This window comes from Tachyglossus aculeatus, chromosome 18 (genome assembly GCF_015852505.1).
Source record: "Tachyglossus aculeatus isolate mTacAcu1 chromosome 18, mTacAcu1.pri, whole genome shotgun sequence".
Lineage (NCBI taxonomy): Eukaryota > Metazoa > Chordata > Mammalia > Monotremata > Tachyglossidae > Tachyglossus > Tachyglossus aculeatus.
Window position 1 is genome coordinate 30518851 of NC_052083.1, and position 25819 is coordinate 30544669.

Here is a 25819-nt window from a genome sequence, read left to right on the forward strand (position 1 = left end):
CACTGTACTAAGCGCTTGGGAAGTACAAATTGGCAACATCTAGAGACAGTCCCTACCCAATAGTGGGCTCACAGTCTAAAAGGGGGAGACAGAGAACAAAATAAATTACAGATTTGTACACAAGTCCTGTGGGGCTGAGGGAGGGGTTTGTTCGGTGCTATCTTGGGTCTGGCCGACCAACCACTACAGTTGAGAGCCTTCCGAACCATCCTACTCACAACCATTATTCCATTGAATTAAAGAGGTGATTGCCCCCAGATTATGAAGGTAGCTTCCTTGGGAAGCAGCAAGGCCTAGGGAATGTAGCACTGGCCTGGGAGCCAGAGGACCTGGATTCTAATCCCCCCTCCTCCCCCACCCCCGCTTGCCTATTGTGAGACCTTGGACAAGTCACTAACAGTGCTTGGCACGTAGTAAGCACTTAAATATCATCATCGTTAATTCTTCGGTGCCTCAGTTTCCTCAGCTGCAAAATAGAGATTCAATACTTGTTCTCTCTTCTACCTTGACTGTGAACCCCTTGTGGTACAGGGACTTCATCCAGCCTGATTAACTTGTATCTACCCCAAGGCCTAGACACACAGTAAGTGTTTAACAAAGATCATAAATATATATAAACAGATGTAGTTAGGGCCACAAACATCACTCTCTCACCCTTTTCCAGAGTATTTCTACTTGCCCACCGCCTGATTTCTGTCAAGTCTGGGTTTCAGGCTCATTCAGGTGTGCCTGGCTGGTTCCAAATAATCAGTCATCTGTTCTCTACCCCTGTTTTGGGGGTGAGAGAGCAAACTCCTCCAGCATAGAGACTGGCCTTTACCCTTCCTCTGCAATTCCTTCAGTTCCTCCTTCAGTGCTGTTTTATGGCAAGCAAAATTCTAAAGATTTCTGATCAGTTGGTCTTATTTATAAATGAGCATCTGCTGTGTCCAGAGAATGGTACTGGCATTGGATTAAGTATAATACGGTAGACGGGCCAGTATAAATTGCTCACAAATGGCGGAAGCCGGACAAAAGTTAGATGCTGATGCCAACTGCTGCATTTGTTAAGCACTTTTTGTGCTGTGCACAAAGTCAAAGCTTAATGAATACTACTATTACTACAGTGGGCCATAAGTTGGGGTAAGATAGAATACAGTCAGATCAGGCACAGTCTCCGCCCCGCACAGGGCTTAAAGTCTAAAGGGAAGATGACAGGCTCAGAGAAGTCAAGTGACCTGCTCCAAGTCACCCAGCGGGCAAGTGGCAGAGCTGGGATTAGAACCGGATCTCCTGATTCTCTGTCGTGTGGTAGCTCCATTAGGCCACACTGCTTCTGACCACTAGAAATAGAGGGTGGAAAGATGAATAGATAAATAAATGGCTAGATACAGGCAGACTTGCAACCCAGTTGGTTCCAGAAAGCAGTACCTGGAGTCAAAACATAAACCAGAGCCAGTTTTCTCATAGGAAGGATCTAATAAATGGCAGGAAGGGCATTGGCTCCTGAATCATTTACTCAGAATTGTCAACTCCATCAATTATGGGTGAGTAATACGGCTACTTTAACATACTTGTAAACAGCAATCATATTGACACAAAAATCACCGAAAAGGTTAAAAATACAGTACCCAAGGAAACATTGCCCCATTTTTGTACTGTTCAGTGTACATTCCCTGTACTTACAGATGATATGAAAATTACAGACACATTTTTAAATCCTTTATTATCTTTGACAAAAAATGGACTCACGGGTGGGTTCGAGTGGGGTGGTTTCCTCTTTAAACAGCCGCCTCGTCTCACAAATTGTTTCCTCATTTCCCTCAGCTCCCAGGCTTCCTTCCCATCCCCTGGGTCCCCCAACCTTCCTGCAGTCCCCCTGGCAACCACTTCCTCTCCTCCCCAGCCAGGCACTGATTTTAGCCTTTATTTTTTTACACTGATACAGGAGTGGCACTGGGCTGGGCTGGCTCCTTTCCCAGACCTGCCACAGCCGTGGAGGTCCGCCTGGAACGGCTGTGGGAATTGGGGGGAGGCTCGAGAGGGGACCCTTCCCGCCACCCTGCGCTTCCTCCTCCCCCCCAACATACTTCCTTTTACTTTCCCTTCCCTGCCTGAAGGCTCCTGGAATAGCTGAAAGACTTGGCTATTAGGGCCACTACCCTCCATCCCTTCTGTCACCTCCTTTTTCCCACCCCCAGCTGCTACAGCTGAGGTAGTCGGCAATGGTTCACAGTCTAAGAGGGCAGGAGAGCGGGAATAATAATAATAATGAGGGTACTTTTCGCTGCTTTCTGTGTGCCAAGAGCTGTCCTAAGCACTAGGGCAGGTTGAAGATCATCAGGTTGGACCAGTCAGTCCCTTTCCCAAATGGGGTTCTCCGTCTGACGGAGGGAGAGCCGGTATTTTCTCCCCATTTTACCTCATCCCTGTAATACAGGAGAAGAAACTAAGGCGCAGGGAGGTTAAGTGGATTTTCCCAGGTCACCAAACGGGCCAGTGTCAGAAGTAGGATTAGAGCCCTGGTCTCTTGATTCTCAGTCATCATCATCAATCGTATTTATTGAGCGCTTACTGTGTGCAGAGCACTGTACTAAGCGCTTGGGAAGTACAAATCGGCAACATATAGAGACAGTCCCTACCCAACAGTGGGCTCACAGTCATGTGCTCTTTCCACCAGGACGCACCATCTGTCTTCTGGTAGGGTGGTTAGGTCTCTTGCCGGCTGGGCTCTCCCCTGGGGTTAGGATGGCATTATCCCTGAGCAAAGGATTCCGTTTCCCATTTGCTTGTGGTGCCGTACAGAGCAGGAAACAATGGCATTTTATTTCACTAGGGAGAGTCTTTCGGTCGTACCTCTGCCTCGGTGGTGAGAAAATGGAGAAGGATCTTGTTGGATGGCTCTTCTGAAATGTAATCTAGAGGGTCTCTCCTCCAGCTGAGCATGCAGCGCAGAGGTGAGAAACTCCAAGGGAGGGCTTCTGATTCTTCCAGTTCAGTTTTTCCTTGGTGCTCCAATAGCCGTCAGAGAAATGTTTGCTCGTGGATTTCATTAATGACAGTGAAGAGGAGAGATTGGAAATCTTGTGCCAGGTCCCTTAGCCGGTGCTAGTTCCTAAACTTCCCTTTCTTTCATTCATTCAGTCGTATTTATTGAGCGCTTCCTGTGTGCAGAGCACTGTACTAAGCACTTGGGATGTACAAATCGGCCACATATAGAGATGGTTCCTACCCAACAACGGGCTCACAGTCTAGAAAGGGGAGACAGACAACAAAACAAAACAAGTAGAAAGATGATTCCCTGCCATCATCATCATTGTGGTATTTGTTAAGCACTTACTACATTCAGTTGTATTTATTGAGCGCTTACTGTGTGCAGAGCACTGCACTAAGCTCTTGGAAAGCACAGTTACTATATGGTAAGCATCATGCTGGGCTAGAAACAAGGTAATGCACTTGGGGCTCAGAATCTGGGTAGGAGGGAGAACAGGTATCTATTCCCCTTTTTGCAGAAGAGGAAACCGAGGTACTGAGAATTGAAGTGACTTGCCCAAGGTCACACAGCAGGCAAGTGGCAGGGCCTGGATTAGAACCCAGGTCCTTTGGGTTCTTTCCGCTAGGCCCCTCTGCTTCTCATTATATGTGATAATTCCTTTTGGATGTGTATGAGGTAGCCCTGTCCAGTGCTTAGAACAGTGCTTTGCACATAGTAAGTGCTTAATAAATACCATTCTTGTTGTTGTTGTCCTTCAAGTATGGCACAGGGAAAGAATCATGGAGACTGGAACAAGAGAAAAATGTCTTTTTATATATGAAACGTGAGTACCAGTTCTATTCTAGACCCTCTTATCTACCAAGTGGCAGACCAGGGAGAAGTGTTAGGAAGCAGGGAGTTGGCAGTGGGGATTATTTTTCTGGAAATGTCAAATTTGAGACAGAGGCCTTCAAGCTGAGGCGTGATTTTCAGCTTGGCACTAAGGATTGAAGCCCAGGCTGAAGTGAAAATAGCCTCCAAAGAACAGCAATTCAGAGCAGGCCTCAGGATGCACTGCTGATAGAGAATTGAATCAGTCAATCAATCAGTGGTATTTTTTGAGGGCTCACTATGTGCAGAGCGCTGTACTAAGTGCTTGGGAGAGTACAGCAGAATTAGCAGATACGTTCCCTGCCCATAACGAATTTACCAGGGCAAAGAGGGCTTAATAGGGGAAAGCCTCTTGAAGATGAGACCTTATTAATGCTTTGAAGGAGGAGAGAAAGGTAGTCTGGTGTATACGGAGAGGGAGCGAGTTCCCGGCTAAGGAGAGGACATGGGAGAGGAATCGGCATCGAAAGAGATGAGATTGGGGTACAGTAAGTAATCTGGCAATGCCCCTAGACTCTGAACTTTTCAGACGGTCTTATCTGGGCCTTAATTCAGAGTCAGGGTTGGATAAGAGAAGCCGCGTGGCTCAGTGGAAAGAGCCCGGGCTTTGGAGTCCGAGGTCATGGGTTTAAATCCCGACTCCGCCACTTGTCAGTTGTGTGACTTTGGGCAAGTCACTTCACTTCTCTGGGCCTCAGTTTCCTCATCTGGAAAATGGGGATGAAGACTGTGATCCCCCCGTGGAACAACCTCATCACCTTGTAACTTCCCCAGCACTTAGAATTTGCTAGTCTATTTATTTTATTTTGTGAATATGTTTGGTTGTCTGTCTCCCCCTTCTAGACTGTGAGCCCGCTGGTGGGTAGGGACCATCTCTGTATGCTGCCAACTTGTACTTCCCAAGCGCTTAGTACAGTGCTGTGCACACAGTGAGCGCTCAATAAATAGGATTGAATGAATGAATGAACTCATTGTGGGCAGGAATTCTTTCTATTGCTGTATTGTACTTTCCCAAGCACTTAGTTCACTGCTCTGCACACAGTAAGCGCTCAATAAATACGATTTATTGGGGCAGAGTGTGTGGGCTGGGCTGTAGTAGGAGTTAAGTGAAGTGAGGTAAGATGGGGCGAGATGATTTGAGTGTTTTAAGCAAGGAGTATGAGCAGCCATTGGGGGTTCTTGAGGACTGGGGAGACATGGACTGAATGTTTTTGTTGATAAATGATCCAAGTAGCAGAGTGAAGTGTGCGCTGGAGTGGGGAGACAAAGTCAGTGAGGGGGCAGAGGCAGTAGTCAAGGCAGGTCAGGATAAGTGCTAGGATTTTTTAGGGTCTGCCTATTTCTGCCAAGAACCTAGAATCAATCAATCAATCGTATTTATTGAGCGCTTACTGTATGCAGAGCACTGTACTAAGCGCTTGGGAAGTACAAGTTGGCAACATATAGAGACAGTCCCTACTCAACAGTGGGCTCGCAGTCTAAAAGACTAGAACTCAACTAGAACTCAATTGTACTCTCCAAAGTGATGAGTGGAGTGCTCCGAGTACCCAGTTAGGTGTTCAAAAAAACGCAGCTACGTTATTTTACCTAATGTACATAATGCACCTTGCATAGAGAAGCAGCATGGCTCAGTGGAAAAGAGCCCGGGCTTTGGAGTCAGAGGTTGTGGGTTCAAATCCCTGCTCCGCCACTTGTCAGCTGTGTGACTTTGGGCAAGTCACTTCACTTCTCCGGGCCTCAGTTCCCTCATCTGTAAAATGGGAATGAAGACTGTAAGCCCCATGTGGGACAACCTGATTACCTTGTATCTACCCCAGCGCTTAGAACAGTACTTTGCACATAGTAAGCGCTTAACAAATGCCAACATTATTATTATTGTTATAACGTGTGTCTGTTGCCTCTGTCTCAGCAAAGCAGAGTGGCCTAATGTAAGGAGTGCGGGCTTGGGAGTCAGAGGACGTACGTTCTGCCAGTCTTGTCCCCATCACTTTTCTGCTGTGTGATCTTGGGCGAGTCTCGTCATTTCTCCCTGTCCCAGTTAATTGTTTGGTGAAGTGGGGATTAAATCTCCCTGCGAATTAGATTGTGAGCCCCATGTGGGTCAGGGTTCAATCTAATCATTTTGTGTCTACCCCAGTGCTTAATACAGTGCCTAACACATAGTAAGCGCTTAACAAGTACCATTTTGAACAAAAAGGCAGCAAAGGGCTGTCTGAGATTCTCCAAAGCGCTTAGTACAGTGCTCTGCACATAGTAAGCGCTCAATAAATACGATTGATGATGATCAGTGCCCAACCTTCTTATTGACTGTAAGGCGACCGACCTGAGGAACAATCCCGAAAATCTCTAAATATCCCAGCCAGCTTGTCAATTTCAACAGTCATTTACATTGTAGCCCAGCCCCTCCAAATAGCAGTGTTTTTCTGTAGCAGTGATTAAGTGTGGAAAAAAAAAAAAAAAGAAGCTATTGACTTGGCCACTGTTACTGAGGGGAAAGCGTTACTTGGAGGCATTGTCGGTATTGTTTTTGCCCGCTGAAAACAAAACCATTGTCTTTGGGGTCTGTTTTGTGCCCCTTGAACATCCCCATAGGTTGACGCAAGGTTTGTAAAATAATCTAGAAGCTTCTAGCCCTTCCTCTGAGAATCTCTGGTTTCTTCTCTCATCTGTTGCCAAGTGGTTCCTTGGAATAGAGAACTCCTCAAGATGGCACTCTTAAACCACAAAATGTTGGGTTGGGCCATTCATGTGAAATGTGGCTTCTAGGGCGTGGGCCAGATTCCCGCTGAATCGGAATAGTGAAATCAGAAGAGGATCAGCTGCTATCATCCCACAGGCTTCCCCGCGGTATCGGCCAGTTGAGCTCCTAACTGTTCAAAAAGCCGTAATAGCAATAATGGTATTTGTATGATCCTCACAACGTGCCAAGCACTGTCTTGATGCAGGATAATCAGGTCAGATAAAACCTCTGGCCCACGAGGGGCTCACAGTCGAAGAGGGAGGGAGGCCAGGTATTTTAATCCGCATTTTAGAGGCAAGGAAACTGAGGCCCAGAGAAATGAAGTGACTTGTCCAAGGTCACCCTCGTCCGCCTCTCCATCCCCCCCATCTTACCCCCTTCCCTTCCCCACATTACCTGTATATATGTTTGTACATATTTATTACTCTATCTTACTTGTGCATATCTATTCTATTTATTTTATTTTGTTAGTATGTTTGGTTTTGTTCTCTGTCTCCCCCTTCTAGACTGTGAGCCCGCTGTTGGGTAGGGACTGTCTCTATGTGTTGCCGACTTGTACTTCCCAAGCGCTTACAGTAAGTGCTCAATAAATACGATTGATTGATTGATTGATTGATTGATGGAGGCGGAAGTAGAACCCAGATCTCCTGACACCCAATCCCGTACTCTTTCCACTAGGTCAGCGCTGCTTCTCAGCCAGCTTCTCTAAGAATGAAGGTGTTGCTTTTCAATAGCTGGGAGAGGGTGCCATCCATCTGCAAAGCCATTCCCGGAGGCAGCTTAGTTACCCCTGGTACCGCAGTTCTGGGAGAGGAGCCTATTAATTTAGGATGAATCCACGCCCAGAAGCCAGTGTCAGAGCTCAGAATTTACAATGGCTATCTTGGGAAATGGGGGAAACCAAAGCTCCATTTGGTGAGGCAGATGCTAAAAGCAGCACAATTACTAGCTTGCACCTCCTTGTCCGTTTGCTAGACTCATTGTGCTCAGTGTCAGTTGTCAACAGCCTCCCATTGTCTCTTCCCTCCTTACTAGACTAGGTTCCGCTTAAACGTAGGAGGAGAAGAGGTGTGACAACGTCCTGACGACTTCTTATGCAAACTCTAGAATGACCGTTACCAACTTGTACTTCCCAAGCGCTTAGTACAGTGCTCTGCACACAGTAAGCGCTCAATAAATACAATTGATGATGATACGGAAGCTATCTTGGGCTAAGATAGAGAATGAGCGAGGCTCAGTGGAAAGAGCACGGGCTTTGGAGTCAGAGGTCATGGGTTCGAATACCCGCTCCGCCACATGTCTGCTGTGTGACATCGGGCAAGTCACTTAACTTCTCTGAGCCTCAGTTACCTCATCTGTAAAATGAGCGTGTGAGCCCCACGAGGGACAACCTGATCACCTTGTATCCCCCCAGCGCTTAGAACAGTGCTTTGCACATAGTAAGAGCTTAACAAATGCCATCATTATTATTACTAAGTGGGAAGTCTGGTTACCTTAGCAAAATAAGTGGTGGTGGTGGTAGCGGCACGTATTGAGAGCACTGTACTAGGCCCTTGAAGTACAGAATAACAAATCAATCCAAGGTATTTATTGAGCACTTTCTGTGTGCAGAGCACTGTAGTAAGTGTTTGGGAGACTACAGTACAACAGAGTTGGTAGACCCATTCACAGTGAGCTTATTACTCTTACTGGGGTAACAAGATTAACCACTCCATTAAAAATGAATAAATTGAGCAGATCTCCATCCATGAATACTAAGGAGGATGCAAATAAAATTAGTATGGACTAGAGGCTCATCATTTATAAAGTTAATGCATATGTTTTGTTGGAGGGCGGTGTTGTGTGTGGGGGGTCATAGTTTCCCCAAATCCCTAATGCCATACAGGTTCAGGAATAGCTTTGAGGTTCACCTCTCGGCCTACCCAAGAGTTAGTGGTCGCCACTAGTCACAGGCGAGTCCTAATCTCCAACTCCCCATTTTGATTTTCCTTTCGTTTGAATCTCACAAAAGCCTGCCACTGTTTCCATAAGAAAAACCAGCTTTTCACAGCCAGGGTAACTAATTAAATGGAGAAATGGCACTGGATCGCAGGAGGAAAGCTCTGCCTTTGACCTACTTCAATATTTAACTCAATTTAACAGATGAATCCCCTGGCCTTCCACTGCCAGGTTAGTTAAACCAGAGAAGTAAGGACAAAAGATTGCATTTTGTTCAGATTTGGCAAATTCCACCTTTTCGGTTCAAACAAGGCCTGGAAAGACGCAACTTCCTGGTTCCTGAAAAATGGCTTAGAGAGCGCGCGCACACACACACACACTCACTCAATCACTCATTCACTCATTAGAGACTTCTTGGACTTCAAATGGCTCTTACAAAACAACATTTTGATGAGTTAAGTGTAAATGAATCAGAAACATACGGACTCAATTTCCTCTAAAATACACATGGGTTTAAAAATTAAGGGAGGAAGGGAATTCCTAGCCAGCTAAGTTTTGGGCTTTTCCAACCCGAAACATTTGAAAAATAATTTGAGATGTTCAATAAAATCCCCCAATCCAGCTGCGTTTGCCAATCCCTATAGACAAGACTTCTGTGTAATCCAATAAGAATCAAAAAGCATTTTGTTTTAGACCCAGGACTGTGTGGGACAGTCCTGTCTGCCGAGAGGAAAATAATCCAGTTTCATTGAGGGTACCACTCGCCTGGATCTTACAAATGGTTTTTAGATCGCCAGCCGACTTATTTGGAGGATATTTGAAATGTGAATGTGTTTTTATTTTTCAAATTTCAAGAGGCCTTTTGGGGAAGCTTCCGACTTAAATCCCATATTTTGAATCTCTGGGCTAAGACGCTAAATTGACCCAGGTCCTTAATCATTGTGGTTCGATTGTAGGCAAATGGATGGTGGTGTCTGCAAGGAGCTTCTCAAAGAATCAGCTTTCTGAGCTGTTTCTCCAGTCCTTGGAAGAGTTCTGTGAACCAATAGCCTATCTGGGAGGCTTTTTGGTTTTCTCTCTTTAATAAAGAAACAGATGAATTCAGTCTGGAGTTTCTTCTGTCACTTGCCATGGGGTGGAGTGGGAGGGGGTCTCAGGCCAGGCTCACCTTCGCAACCTCCAAGCTGTAAGGGGGAGAAAACTCAGAAACCGGGAAGGAAGAGAAGAGATGTACTAAGCACTTGGGAGAGTACAATGCAACAGAGTTGGCAGACACCCTGCCCACAACGAGCTTACAGTCTGGGGAGTTGGCACAAGGTCTGCTCTGCCTTCAGTGAGAATGAATGTTCATGGAGCTGTGGATCTGTGGTTCTGCCCCAAAGGAGAAGTAAAAGTTTTCTTGACCGGGGGGCTGACTTGGCTATTTGTTTCTGGCCTTGTTTCCATTTAGGACCCCGACAACGGATTCCTCCTGGTCCTGGTCTAAGATTCCTCTTCACGGAGCGTTACTGAAAGGCCTGGGAGACAGTAGCTGAGTCATGGAGTAAGGTGTGTGAATCTGTTGGGGAGGATCTGAGACCCCCCCCACTTCATTTTCTCTTCTCTTCACTTTCTATCATCATCATCAATCGTATTTATTGAGCGCTTACTGTGTGCAGAGCACTGTACTAAGCGCTTGGGAAGTACAAGTTGGCAACATATAGAGACAGTCCCTACCCAACAGTGGGCTCACAGTCTAAAAGGGGGAGACAGAGAACAAAACCAAACATACTAAAAAAATAAAATAAATAGAATAGATATGTGCAAGTAAAATAAATAAATAGAGTAACCCTCCTACTTCCCTCCTTAGTTGGCGGAATCACCATTCTTAACCCCGGGGGGGAAAGAGAGAGGCTTCTGAAGGCTGCCTCAAAGAATAACTCTTGAAAAACCCCAGGACTGGTTGCTGAATATACATGCCTAATGCAGGAAGCCATTTTTTTGTGTCACTTAGCTGGGTTTCTGGGTCTCCTAAGTTGCTGGAAGAGTAATTGTGTTCTATCTTATTCTCCCTTCTGCATTGCCTTTATACCTGGGTCCCCATCCCTGCAGTACTTTGATACTCACCCACCCCCACGGCACTTACGTACTCGCTGCTGATTCCTGTAGCTGTAATTTATTTTAATGTCTCCCCTGCTAGATTTCCCCACGTTGAGAAGCAGCATGGCCTAATGACAAGAGAATGAGCCCGCGAGTCAGAGTGTCTCTCTCCCCTTCTAGACTGTGAGCTTGTGGGCAGGGAATGTGTCTGTTTATTCATTCATTCATTCAATCGTATTTATTGAGCGCTTACTGTGTGCAGAGCACTGTACTAAGCGCTTGGGAAGTACAAGTTGGCAACATAGAGAGACGAGGTTCACTGTTACATTATACTCTCCCTAGCACTTAGTACAGTGTTCTGTGCACAGAGTAAGCGCTCAGTAAATCCAACTGAATGATTGACCAACGAGGGCTCTGCTACCTGTCAGCTGCGTGACCTTGGGCAAGTCACTTAATGTCTCTATGCCTCAGTTTTCTTATCTTTACAATGGGAATTAAATCCTAATCCCTCCTACCTGGACTGTGAGACTCACGTGGAGCATGGCCTTTGTCCAACCTGTTAATCCTGTAGCTATCAGAGTGCTTAGAACAGCGCGTGTCACATAGTAAGAGCTTAGCAAATACTTTTATTAGTATCGTCATTATTGTTATTAGAGTGTAAGTTCCTTAAGGGGAGGGATCGGTCCTACCCTCTCAATTGCATTGTACTCTCTGAAATGCTTAGTCCAGTGCTCTGCACAGAGATAATACTCAATAAATACCATTGACTGATTAATTGCCACCATGGATAGAGCATACTGGGATTTGGGGAACTAGCCGGTGTGGGGGAAAGGGTATGAGGGTAGCCTGCAAATGTGCAAATTGTAAGGAAGGGGACAGAACATGGTGAAAGTGAAGGGATACTGAGTCCCACATAGGCTGGACACCCGTGTGTGGGCATTGGCATGGGAAGGCTAGGCAAGGCAAGAGCTGTCTGGTGAGAATGTTTGTCATAATAATACAATATAGTACAATCCAATAATAATTGTGATATTTGTTAAGCACTTACCAAGCGTCAAGCATTATTCTAAGCTCTGGAATAGATGTAAGCTAATCAGATTGGACCCACGTGGGGCTCACAGTCTACGTAGATGGGACAAGAAGTCTTTAATTCCCACAGAGAAGCAGCGTGGCTCAGTGGAAAGAGCCCGGGCTTTGGAATCAGAGGTCATAGGTTCAAATCCCAGCTCCGCCAATTGTCAGCTGGGTGACTTTGGGCAAGTCACTTCACTTCTCTGGGCCTCAGTTCCCTCATCTGTAAAATGGGGATTAAGACTGTGAGCCCCCCATGGGACAACCAGATCACCTTATAACCTCCCCAGCACTTAGAACAGTGCTTTGCACACAGTAAGTGCTTAATAAATGCCATTATTATTATTATTATTTTACAAATGAGGAAACTGAGGCCCAGAGAAGTGAAGTGACTTACCTAAGATCACACATCAGACAAGGGGTGGAACTGGGTTCAGAACCCAGGTCCTGTTTCCACTAGGCCATGCTGCTGTTTGCGTATGTGAGGAGAGTATTGTGTGAGCAGGAAGGTGGACATTTTTTTAATGGGGCATGGGCTGGTATTCTGGAACCCATTTTACTACAACAGAGGTTCTGTGTACTGACACACATATGTTCAAAATAAGCATTTTGGAGAGGCCATTCTAACACCCATTCTAGGGTCACTTTTACCAGAGAAGGGCAGAGACGCTGAGGTGATGAGACTTTTTCCCTTCTTGTTCTCTCAAACCACATTTCTTTCCTTATTATGTTTTTATCTTTTTTCTCCTACGATTCATACTTCTTCCAGAGAACACAGTACTCTGGAAACTCTCAGCCTACTGAGAGTTTTGTGCATATGGCATCTACAATTAGATCCGCAGTGAACTCATTAATAATAATAATTGTGGTATTTAAGCGCTTGTTATGTCCCTGGTACTGTTCTAAGCATTGGGGTAGATACAATTAGATCAGCCTGTCATTGGCCCTCACTGGACTCACACTAGGAGCGTGAACAGTTATTTCATTCCCAATTTCCAGGTAAGGAAACTGAGGCTTGGAGAAGTTAAGTGACTTATCTGAGGTCACACAGCAGGAAAGAGGCAGGACTAGAGTTAAAACTTCAGTCTCCTGACTCCCGGGCCTGGGCTCTTTCCACTAGGCTCCACTGCTTCACCTTGATGCTGCCCTGCCTGGCATTTTCCAGAATACAGATTCCCTGCCTCTTCACCAATCCTCCTGATGCCCTGGGGACAGAAATACCTTCGCCTAGTGGAAAGAAACCAGCCCTGGAAGTCAGTTTCCTCATCTATAAAATGGGAATTCAATAATAATAATAATAATAATGGCATTTATTAAACACTTACTATGTGCAAAGCACTGTTCTAAGCACTGGAGAGGTTACAAGGTGATCAGGTTGTCCCAAGGGGCTCACAGTCTTAATCCCCATTTTACAGATGAGGTAACTGAGGCCCAGAGAAGTTAAGTGACTTGCCCAAAGTCACACAGCTGATAAGTGGTGGAGCCGGGATTTGAACCCTTGACCTCTGACTCCAAAGCCTGTGCTCTTTTCATTGAGCCACGCTGCTTCTCAGCGTGTTCTCCCCAATACCTGTTCTCCCCAACCTTAAGACTATATTTCCCATAGAAGGCAGGAACTATGTCCGACCTGGTCATCTTGCATCTACCCCAGGGCTTAGTACAGTGCTTGGCACATAGTAAACACCTAACAAATGCTGTGATCGTATTATTGGAATTACTCTTTGCGAAAGCCCAAACTGAGTCTACCCCAAGCGGCTCAGACTTACCCATAAACCTTGAGTAACGTGGTTTAAGATTTTCTTCTTGAGGAAAACATTGTGCTACCCGACCCATAGTAGAAAGCAACAGGTAAATAAAAACCAAATGCTCTAGCTTATTATCATCTACTTCCAAGAACAGTCCGTTCGTACTGTGGATTGATGGGTCTGCCAGAATATTTGTGTGAGGGATGAATTAGATTTCAGTAAGAATGAAAAAAAAAAGCCCGCGCCGCTCCTTTCTAGTCATAATATATTCCCAGCTGGACCACAATATAAATGAGCAGTTGGTTCCTGGGGAGTAGCATCACACGGACGATACGTTTGCCGCTCCCATCGTACCGCGGTACGCTGCTCTGTTTGATTTTTAACGTGAGCTCAGCCGCCTGGTCTTTGTCAACAGCTTCTCCACGGGGGCAGTGGAGTTGAGTCATTTTTCACACCCTTGGAGGTAAGTCCCTCAGCCTGTTTCCTCAACCCTGCCCTTCCCCTTCCATCCCCTCTCCACCCTAAAACCTCACCTCCTGTGCCAAAGAGCATGGACCCGTCCCGACGCCCTACCCACCTAGGGCTCCTCCCAGCCTCTCCGGGGACAGGTAGTGGACATAAACGTGGCTGTAATGGGATTGAGACCGTGAGCCCCATTTGGGGCAGGGACTATGTCCAACCCGATTTGCTTATGTTCATTCATTCAGTCAGTCGTATTTATTGAGCGCTTACTTTAGCGCTTGGGAAGTACAAGTTGGCAACATATAGAGACGGTCCCTACCCAACAATGGGCTCACAGTCCAGTTGTAGCCATCCCAGCGTTTAGTACAGTGCCTGGCACACAGTAAGCGCTTAACAAATACCGCCGTTATTATTGTTAGTATCTGCATCTGTTTGCTGCATCTTGCCAGGGAGTTGGCCTCAGGAGCGGAAATAGGATTAGCAGTAGTACTTATCAAGTGCTTACTATTTGCAAGGGCAGAGGGGGAGAGCAGCCGCGGTATTACCGCCTCGTATTTTAGAAAAGTTTTAAAAAAGTGACAGTCAGAGCTTGAGGGAGGGTAGAAAAGGTGAGAAGGAAAAGGAGGAAGAGAAGTAGTAATCAGTCAATCAGTCAGTGGTATTTATTGAGCACTTCCTATGTGCAGAGCGTTGCATTAAGTGCTTGGAAGAATACACAATAACACAGTTAGTAGACACATTCCCCACCCACAGTGAGCTTACAGTCTATTGGAGAAGCAGCGTGGCTCAATGGAAAGAGCCCGGGCTTGGGAGTCAGAGGTCATGGGTTCGAATGCCGGCTCCGCCACTTGGCAGCTGTGTGACTGTGGGCGAGTCACTTCACTTCTCTGTGCCTCAGTTCCCTCATCTGTAAAATGGGGATTAAGACTGTGAGCCCCCTGTGGGACAACTTGATCACCTTGTAACCTCCCCAGCGCTTAGAACAGTGCTTTGCACATAGTAAGCACTTAATAAATGCCATTATTATTATTATTATTATTATTATTATTGTTATTGTTATTATTATTATTATAAGTAACCACTTCTTTGATTGAAGCAGATGTGGAAGGCGGCAGCAGGGGAGGGTGTAGGGGCTGTCCATCCCCGTGTGTTCACAGATGCACCACCCAATGCCCTCCTGGGCCACTGTGGCCTAGAGGGACAAGCCCAGGACTCCGAGTCAGAAGACCCGATTTCTAATCCCAGCTCTGCCACTTGCTTGCTGCATGACCTTGGCTAAGTCACTTCACTTCTGTGCCTCAGTTTTCTCATCTGTAAGAATGGGGATTGAACTGCTGCTGTCCCCTCTTACCCTCCTGGTTCCATAAGTCTCTGCACACAGTAAGCGCTCAATAAATACGATTGATTGATGAGTCCCGTGCAAGACTGGGACTGTGTCCTATCCGTTTATATCGCATCTACCCCAGTGCTGGGCACCTAGTAAACACTTAAGAAATACCATTATATTATGGCAAGAGCAAGAACGCGTCTCCGATCTGTCCCGGAGTTTTGTCCGGAAGGAAAGAAAGCCCAGACTCAGGCTGGCTCTTACCAGTTTGAAATATCTGCACACAGTAAGTGCCTAATAAATACGATTAAATGCATTTTTCTGATCACAGAGGCAGCTCCACAAGCTCAGAGGGGGCTGCCCAGTGTGCGGGGGAGGGTGTCGCCAAGCTAGCTACTCAAACCAAACGAGGAAGCCCTGGCACGTCGAAAGCCCTGGTAAGGAGGGGTCCAGCCGAGAGAAACTTGGATTGAGCCCCAGCAGAAGTAGGCGGAAGATCCTCGCACCAGAGCCTGGCCGCCGTGGCGACTGGCGACTAGGGGAGCGTGAGAAATGTGCATGTTTCCTCAGGTGTTTGTTCTTCGGCATCTGATTCATAAAGAGAGATGCAGCCAGTGGTTTCACCAGGCAGTGCAGATTCTGCCATGAAACCAATCAATCAATCAATCAAACTTATTTATTGAGCGCTTACTATGTGCAGAGCACTGTACTAAGCGCTTGGGAAGTACAAATTGGCAACATATAGAGACAGTCCCTACCCAACATTGGGCTCACAGTCTAAAAGCAGTCAGGTACACATCCATCTAGGACTGAATCTGTGCTATTTTCTGCAGTTCGAGTGGTGGCGGGGACCAAGGGGGTGGTGAAGCGACTTAATTTCCCTTTTGCACATTTCAGCTGAAATGTGTTGAAGCTGCTTCCATTACGCCCACTCAAGGAACTCAGAGGAATCATTCTGGATCGCCCAGAGATTCATCTGCCACAGAAAGAAAACGCTGAGCCTCCGATAATAATCGTGGTATTTGCTAAGCTCTTACTCTGTGCCAGATCCCGGGGTAGGGTCATGATAGTCAGGTGGGGCACAGTCCCACAGTGTGAGGGGGAGGGAGAGCAGGTACCTACTTTATAGAAGAAGAAACTGAGGCCCAGAGAACTGAAGTGACCAGCTCGAGGTCACACAGCAAGCGAGTCCGGCGCTCAATAAATACGGCTGAATGAATGAGTGGCAGAATGGGCACCCATGCTCGTTCTGCAAGGCCATGCTGCTGCTTTGCTAGCGACACTGCTGAAATATCATCAGGAGGGGGTAGCAAAGTAAGGTCACTGTCTCATAATCGGCCCCTTCATCGCCTTCATCCTCTCAGCAACCTACTGCATCCCACCTGCACCTCAAACCCCCTTCTCTCCGTCGCTCACCCCACCCCTCCCCGCGGTTCTAGACAAAGGAATTTGCTTGAGCCGAATGTTTTTCAGAAGTCATTCCCGCAGCCAAGCCCTGTTTCCCACCCAGCTGATACTGTGCCCTGCATTCTACCATCCTCTGTGTGATCCAGATGCACGGGGAGACAGAAGAGGGAAAGGATGGGGCGGGGAAGTGAGACGGAAGATCAGGAAAAGGACACTGTAAAAAGCTGAACCATATCTAACACCTAAGGACCAGGTCATTTCCAGGGAATGCAGGGCCTCAGGAGAGGGAGGGAGGGAGTTTTTTAGGAAGCTTTTTTTTTTTAAAAATAATTTTTTATAAATAGTACAAGGTACTTCCACATCATTTTTTTAATTGCAGTTTGTGTCCCACAAGCCATCTGGCACATCATAACAGACGGAGGAATCAGCATGGCTTAGTGGATAGAGCATGGGCCTTGGGGGTCATGGGTTCTAATCTCAGCTCTGCCACTTATCTGCTATATGGCCTTGGGCAAATCACTTCACTTCTCTGTGCCTCAGTTACCTCATCTGTAAAATGGGGATTGAGACTGTGAGCCCCATTTGGGGCAGGGACTATTACCAACCCGATTTGCTTATATTCATTCAGTCAGTCGTATTGAGCGCTTACTGTGTACAGAGCACTGTACTAAGCACTTAGGAAGTGCAAGTCGGCAACATATAGAAACGGTCCCTACCCAACAATGGGCTCACAGTCCAGTTGTAGCCATCCCATCGTTTAGTACAGTGCCTGGCACACAGTAAGCGCTTAACAAATACCGCCGTTATTATTGTTAGTATCTGCATCTGTTTGCTACATCTTGCCAGTGAGTTGGCCTCAGGAGCGGAAATAGGATTAGCAGTAGTACTTATCAAGTGCTTACTGTTTGCAACCAACACTGTGGGTTGGTTTTTTAGGGATTTTTTGTTTTGTTTTGTTTGTTTGTTTTTTGGTGGTGATGTTTTGTATTTAAAGCCCAAGGGTACAAGTGACAACACGACTCCCGGTAATCCGTCTGCTGACTACAGCAAAGGAAAGGCGAATAATCACTCATGGAAATCTAATCCTAGGTCCTCCCTTGGATGACCCAGAGGTTGCGGGTGGGGAGGAAAAGCTCCCCACCCGCTAGTGAAGCTAGCTAATTAGGAAGAACCAATCCTTTCCAATCATGTTGCGAAGGAAACATAGGCGCGATTACTAGCAAAACCACAAAACTGTACCAGGCCCAGGGCCAGCGGTAATTAAACCAAATATGTTCACCAGCCCTCAACCTCCTGGAAGCGTTGCTTCCGGAGAGAGTACATGGGATGCTCCTTCCTCTCGTACAACTGGGGCTTTGTTTCTTTGGTGAGAGGAGCCCCCCCAACTCTCAAAATACAGAAAGGGGAGGAGGGCAAACCACAGAAAAAAGGGCAAATCAATGGTATTTATAATGATTATAGTTTTTGCTAAGTGCTTACTTCATGCCAAACACTGCACTGAAGTGCTGGGGTAGACACAGGACAGTCAGACTGGACACAGTCCCTGTCCCACATGGGACTCAATCTAAGGGGGAAGAAGAACAAGTAATGACTCCTCAATCAATCAATCAATCAATCGTATTTATTGAGCGCTTACTTTGTGCAGAGCACTGTACTAAGCGCTTGGGAAGTACAAATTGGCAACACATAGAGACAGTCCCTACCCAACAGTGGGCTCACAGTCAAAAAGGGGGAGACAGAGAACAGAACCAAACATACCAACAAAATAAAATAAATAGGATAGAAATGTACAAGTAAAATAAATAAATAAATAAATAAATAGAGTAATAAATATGTACAACCATATATATATACAGGTGCTGTGGGGAAGGGAAGGAGGTAAGATGGGGGGATGGAGAGGGGGACGAGGGGGAGAGGAAAGAAGGGGCTCAGTCTGGGAAGGCCTCCTGGAGGAGGTGAGCTCTCAGCAGGGCCTTGAAGGGAGGAAGAGAGCTAGCTTGGCGGATGGGCAGAGGGAGGGCATTCCAGGCCCGGGGGATGACGTGGGCCGGTGGTCGATGGCGGGACAGGCGACTCCTCGTTGTGCAGGTGAGGAAACTGAGGCCCAGAGAAGTTAAATGCCTTGTCCAAGGTTTCACAGCAGGCAAGTGGCAGAGTCAGGATTAGAAATTAGGTTCCCTGACTCCCAGCCCTGTTTTCTTTTCACTACGTCATGCGCAGCTTTGTTCTAAGCGCTTGGGAGAGTGCAGTAGAGTTGGTAATAATAATGTGAAAAAAATTCTAAAAGCACATAATATAGATGGCCCAAATGAATTTCCCTTTGTCTCCCTTTCCAGTCAACTGTTTGGAGTTAAGATGTTCGTGGCTTGATTTTTTTGAAGCTCGGGAAATGTGAAATTATGGATCATTTAATATTCCAGGTGAGTCTGTGTTATGTAATTCTAAATGTCACCACCTTTAGGACTGTTATAGATACATTTAATATCTCAAACATGCAATTACATATATATATATATATATATATACGTGTGTATGTGTACATCTGCATGAATATAGGGGATAATGCAGATTAGGTGATAGAAGTTAGGTCATTTCATTTACTTTATCATTATTATTATTATTATATTACATGACAATAATAGTGACTAATAACAATGGTGCTTATTAATCCTTTACTATGTGCCAAGCACTGTGCCAAGTGTTGGAGTATATACAAGATCGTCAGGTCAGACACAGACCCTGCCCCATTTGGGGCTCATGGTTTAAGATGAAGAAAGAACAGGTATTTTCTACCTATTTTATAGATGTGAAAACTGAGGCACAGTGAAGATGGGGTTTCCTACGAGCTTACTGCGTGCTAAATTCCGGGTAATTGAAGGGGCATAGTTCCTGTCTCATACCAGACGCACAATCTAATCTAATCTGTAGGGAAACGGGATATCTTATCCCCATTTTAAAGGTGGGAAAGCACACAAAGTTTAAGCGATGCAGAACTGGGACAAGAACTTGGAATTCTGCACTCCCCAGTCTCTTTCTTGGAGACTCTGTTGCCTCTTTCTCAGTGCTCTTTATGTTTGAGATCCTTATGATTAGACCAAGAAATCTGGAATAATTTCCCCCCTTTCAGCATGGACATGGCCCTTTCTTCAAATGTCCAAGGTCAGGAGACTGGACCAAGAGGGCTCTAGTGACCCCTCCCAGCTCTCCAGTCGGAAGATTCACCACCTCATATTGGGGTTTTCGGAGGGACATCCCTCACAGAGAGATTCCCGACAACAGAGCAAGGAATGAATGGCAGTGGTTGTTTTCCCGGGGACCGTTTTAATCGGCTTTCCGAGGTTGCAACCTCCCCCACAGCAGAGTTTTGATTAGTCACACGGGCTGATTTCAAATGGTGGAGAGATGGAGTCACCACAGGTGTCCCTCCAGGAGAAATGTGTTCCGTATGAACCGGGAAAAGCAAGAGGGGAAGCAGTCGACTTTGCTGAGCTTTACCCTCAGGAGGGATTTTTGGTCAGCTCAGGCTGAAGGGGGAAACGAGGATAACCTCAAAACCCCAGTGCTCCTGAGCGTCGCTCCATTCTCCTTCTGGACTGTGCTGCTACCAGCTCTTGCTCCACATCTTCCAAAACAATAGGAATTATGGTACCCGACAAGCGGTTACCATATGCCAAGCGCTGTACTAAACTGTGGGGTAGATTCAAAATGTTGATCATCACCAACGGTATTTATTGAGCGCTTACTGTGGACAGATCACTGGACGGAGCGCTTGGGAGAGCGCAGTACAACAGAGCTGGAAGACGCGTTCCCTGCCCACAGTGAATCAGGTTGGACACAGTCCCTGTCCCACGTAGGGCTCACGGTCTAAGTAGAAGGGAGGAGGATTTAATCCCCATTTACAGATGTGGAAACTGAGGCCCAGAGACGGTAACTGAATTGCCCAAGATCGCAAAGCAGCGTGGCTCAGTGGAAAGAGCACGGGCTTTGGAGTCAGAGGTCGTGGGTTCAAATCCCGGCTCTGCCACTTGTCAGCTGTGTGACTTTGGGTGAGTCACTTCACTGCTCTGGGCCTCAGTTACCTCATCTGTAAAATGGGGATTAAGACTGTGAGCCCCCCGTGGGACAACCTGATCACCTTGTAACCTCCCCAGTGCTTAGAACAGTGCCTTGCACATAGTAAGCGCTTAATAAATGCCATTATTATTTATTACTAAAGCAGACAAATGGCCTGTGAGCAACTGATGAAAATGCTTGATGTGTTCTAGTGTGTTGGGTGCTTTCCCCAGAAGCAAAGCAGGCCCTGCAGGGTTCATAAAACAATATATTTACTTAAAAGATTAAACTATTTAGAAGCGAGCCTGGTCTAGCTCTGTACTGCTGATTTTCTGACTTCCGGGCCTTTTTGCCGTTCCCTGGTCTGGGGGGGTTTCGAACAGGTTTACGAATGGGACCCCCACTGTCTCAAGCTTTCACTTCGAACTTGCCCTCTCAGGCACTGTTTTCGAACCCACAGTCCAGTTTTCAGCCATCCTTCCCCCTTTCCGGTAGCAGTATGGCACGGGGGGCTTTTAAGGGAAGCTCTATTGCCTAGTGGATAGAACCCAGGCCTGGGAGGCGAAAGGACCTAGGTTCTAATCCCAGGTCTGCCCCTTTTCTGCTGTGTGACCTTGGGCAAGTCATCCGACTTCTCTGCGCCTCAGTTACCTCATCTGTAAAATGAGGATCAAGACTGTGAGCCTTATATGTGGAACAGACTGTGTCCAACCTAATTAGCTTGTGTCTTCCACGGTGCTTAACATACATTAAGCGCGTAACAAATACCATCATTATAATTATTATTTTATGTCACTTTTTGCTTTCAGCGCCGAGCCTCCCTCCACGTGGTTTCTGCTGCTGAGTTCTATGGCTTGGATGGGGCGGCCCAGCTGGGAGTTCTGGGATCGCTGGAGGTCGGCGAACTTCTGGGAAACGGCACAAGTGACGTCCTCGAGGTACGTCGCGTTTCCGGCATAACATGTGACATCGCAGGCCTTTCCCTGCCCGACGTTCGAGAGGGCTGACGTTGGCCATGTTACTTCAGACTTCCATGTCTCCCCCTCCCCTTGTAGCCAAGCTCTCCTACCTCCTACACCTCTCCGCTGCCTCTCTTCCTTGTCTCCCTCCTGACCCACCTACTTCTATGCTCATTCATCCAGAAATACGTGGCAGCACCTGCTGAGATCAGCCGCTGCAGGATACAGAGAGCAGCAGCAGATACACTGCAGAAATCTCCCATCTCCCGCAGGGCAATGCCATTGGTCTGGTTCTTTATTAGCCATAGTGGGCACGCTGGTTGAGATGATCCCCTGGACGTTGACCCCTTAAACATCCACGCGTGGGTGAGGGGGAAATGGAAAGGGAGAAAAGCAGTAGCATGGCCTACTGGAAAGAGCGCAGACCTGGATTCTAATCCCGACTCCACCACGTACCTGCTGTGTGACCTGAATAATAATAATAATAATAATTTTGGTATTTGTTAAGCGCTTACTATGTGCAGAGCACTGTACTAAGCGCTTGGGAAGTACAAGTCGGCAACACTTAGAGACGGTCCCTACCCAACAGCGGGCTCACAGTCTAGAAGGGGGAGACAGAGAACAAAACCAAACATACTTACAAAATAAAATAAACAGGATATGTACAAGATAGAGTAATAAATATGTACAGGCATATAGAATGACCGACGATACTTCATATAATAATAATAATAATGATAATTTTGGTATTTGTTAAGCGCTTACTATGTGCAAAGCACTGTTGTAAGCGCTGGGGAGGCCACAAAGTGATCAGGTTGTCCCATGTGGGGCTCACAATCCCAATCCCCATATTCGCTTTGAACACTTAAGGCTTCGAGCGCAACCGTATGATGCCGAAAATGACCGGGAGCGACCGTTCGGACCGACGAGGCTTGGCGAGACCCCTCGGCAGAAGCCGGTTCCCTTAAGCAAGTCACTTCACTTCTCAGTGCTTCATTTACCTCATATGTAAAATGGGGATTGAGACTCTGAGCCCCACGTGGGACATGGACTGTGTCCAACCTTATTTTTCTGTATCTACCCCAGCACTTAGTACAGTGCCTGGTGCATAGTAAGCACTTTACAGATTGCATTAAAAACAAAAAAAAAGAGAGAAAAAGACAGGAAAGAGAAGACACACAGTTGGAGGCAGTACATGAGGCGGGGAGTATACACAAAACATAGACACTCAAGCAGAGGAGGTCAGACCCAAAGTTTTGTAGACCACAGCCTCCACTAGCAGTGGTATAATTGGGGCCTGCTGGAAAATAGCTGTAGCTGACTGACCAGCAGGAAGAAGTAAGGAGATGTGTAGCTTTCCTGGAACGGGGATTTGGGGAATATAGCAAAGTTTAGAGGCAGTTATGCAAAGACAGCCAGGCCCTGGGAGTGGCAAATGCATCAGCGGGGCAAAGAATCACCTTTGCTGGTCTGCAGCATTGAATGGAGGGGTCAAGTGGTGCCTAGTGGAAAGAGCACAGGATTGGGAGTCAGATGTCCTGGGTGCCAGCTAGTGGGATTTTTTGGAAAATTTAGGCCGAAGGGGGAAACGAAAATTCACCGCCTATGAATTTGCTTTCTGTGTGATTTTGTGCAAATCACTTGATTTCACTGGACCTTAGTTCCTTCATCCGAGAAGCAGCGTGGCTCAGTGGAAAGAGCCTGGGCTTTGGAGTCAGAGGTCAGGGGTTCAAATCCCGGCTCCGCCAATTGTCAGCTGTGTGACTTTGGGCAAGTCACTTCACTATGCCTCAGTTCCCTCATCTGTAAAATGGGGATGAAGACGGTGAGCCCCACGTGGGACAACCCGATCACCTTGTAACCTCCCCAGCACTTAGAACAGTGCTTTGCACATAGTAAGCACTTAATAAATGCCATTATTATTATTATTATTATCTGGAAAATGGGGATAAGATACCTGTTCCTACTCCCTCTCAGGCTGTGAGTTCCATGAGAGGGCCTGGGTCTCATCTGATTGCTATCCTAGTGCTGGGCATTTAGTAAGGGCTTAATAAATAGCAAACTTGCTATGATCCAGCACTCAGAGGTCTTATTGCCCAAACCTACATGCATGGGCAGGCTCACATTATGAATAGCAGCACCTTCAAAAATGGGGCGAGGAGCCTCAGGGTGGGGCGGGGGAAGAGAACGGTCTCCTGTGGGGGTTCACGGTAATCGTGGAACAGGAAGCCATGGTCTTCCAGGGACTTTGCATTCCGTGCACCGCCACAGCCAAGATGACCCCAAGTTCAGGAATGTCCTCCCGGGAACCACCGAGAAATGAACCAGGCAGGGCTCTGCCGCGGGCTAGGGCACCCCGCCGCTCCCAGCCTCTCCTGCAGCCAGTCAGTCAACCTCTGGTGTTTATCGGGTGCTTACTGTGTGCAGAGCTCTGTACTGGGTACTTGGGAGCGTACAGTACAGTAGAGTTCGTGGGCACTATTCCTACCCTCAACTCTCTGGCCCAAGCCCCAGGAATGAGCTGGCAAAAGAACAGAAGAAAGTCCACATGGGCATGCGTTCCCCGTGTGGGAAGCTGCATGCCCAGTGGGTACTTGTACAGAGCTCCTCATCACCAGGGCGGGAGATGTTTTAGCAACGTTTAGATAAATAGATAAGGGGTGTTCTGCCACGGCACCACTTCAGGGGAATCATTGCAGAAAACCTGTGGAGGCAGAGAACAGGGCGGGGACAGAGTGTGTCTTCTCCATGTTCTTGTCATCCAAAACCGGAGCTCCAAGTGGCCCCAGAAGACCGTCAGTGAAGACAGTGGGGAACACCTTCCTTCCACTTTTTCTTCCTCCCTTTCGCTCCCTTCGTTCCCTCCCTTCTTCTCCTCCCTCTGCCCCTACCCTAGTCTTCCCCTCTATCTGTCCACCTCTGCTCTATTCCTTCCCAGCCCGAAGCCTTTCAAGCCGCGCCCCCCCGCCCCGACAGAAGCGACAAAATCAATCAATCAATTGTATTTATTGAGCGCTTACTGTGTGCAGAGCACTGTACTAAGCGCTTAATCCTTCAGACCCAGTGGCTATCTGCTCGGGCGGGAGACTTGCCTGGAAATTCTGCTCTTGGCTCGTCTCGCAGCTCCTTCCTTTGAAGCAGAGGGCCCGGTGAATCCCAAGGAGGCAAAAGGGAAACAGAGAGGAATCACAGAGCTTTCCTTAGTACAGAGCTGCATCTGTACCTCCTGCTCCGAGTGCTTTTAAAGCCCGAATTACACAGGTTGAAGGTGACTCCCTACTTAAAGGTTCTTCCTACACAAACATAGATAAATCTCTTTTGCCTCAGAGATTCTTGCATCCGAAGTCCCTTCTTTAGTCATGTAATAATAATAGTTAATGATTATGGTACTCGTTAAGCACTTACTATGTACCGAGCCCTGAGCTAAACACTGGGGCATGTACGAGGTAATCGGGTCGGTGACAGTTCCTGCCCCACACGGGACTTACTGGACAAAGTGTGCGTATTGAATCCTCATATTGCAGATGAGGAAACAGAGGCCCAGAGAAGTTAAGTGACTTGTCCAAGGTCACACAGCAGGCGTGTGGCGAAATCGGGATTAGAACCCAGGTCCCTGTAGCTCCCAGACCCATGCTTTATCCATTTATCCAGCGCTTAGAACAGTGCTGTGCACGTAGTAAGCGCTTAACAAATACCATCATTATTATTAGCCCATGCTAGTCCCCTATGTTAGACCTGGTTCTAATTCTGGCTCTGCCATTTGCCTGCTACACAACTTTGTACCAGTCACTTCGTTTCTCTGTACCTCAGTTTTCTGGAAAATGGGGATTTGATGCATGTCCCCCTCCCTGCCCCACACACTCACTTAGATTGTGACCCACGTACGGGATCCGGACTGTTTCTGACCTGATTTTCTTGTAACTACCATAGGGTTTAGTGAAGCACTTAGCACATAAGGAAGCAGCTTGGCCTAGTGGATAGAGCTCGGTCCTGGGAGTAAGAAGGACCTGGGTTCCAATCCCGGCTCCACCACTTGTCTGCTGTGTGACCTTGGGCAACTCACTTCCCTTCTCTGTGCCTCAGTTACCTCATCTGTGAAATGGGGATAAAGACTGTGAGCCCCAAGTGGGACAGGGACTGTGTCCATCCTGATTAGCTTGTATCCACCCCAGTGCTTAGAACAGTAACTGGCAC

The 25819-nt window shown here is 47.0% G+C and overlaps 1 pseudogene; it reads left to right on the plus strand.

Moving 5' to 3' along the window:
* Positions 1–25819, plus strand: part of LOC119940291 — a 76959-nt pseudogene that overhangs the window by 25971 nt on the left and 25169 nt on the right.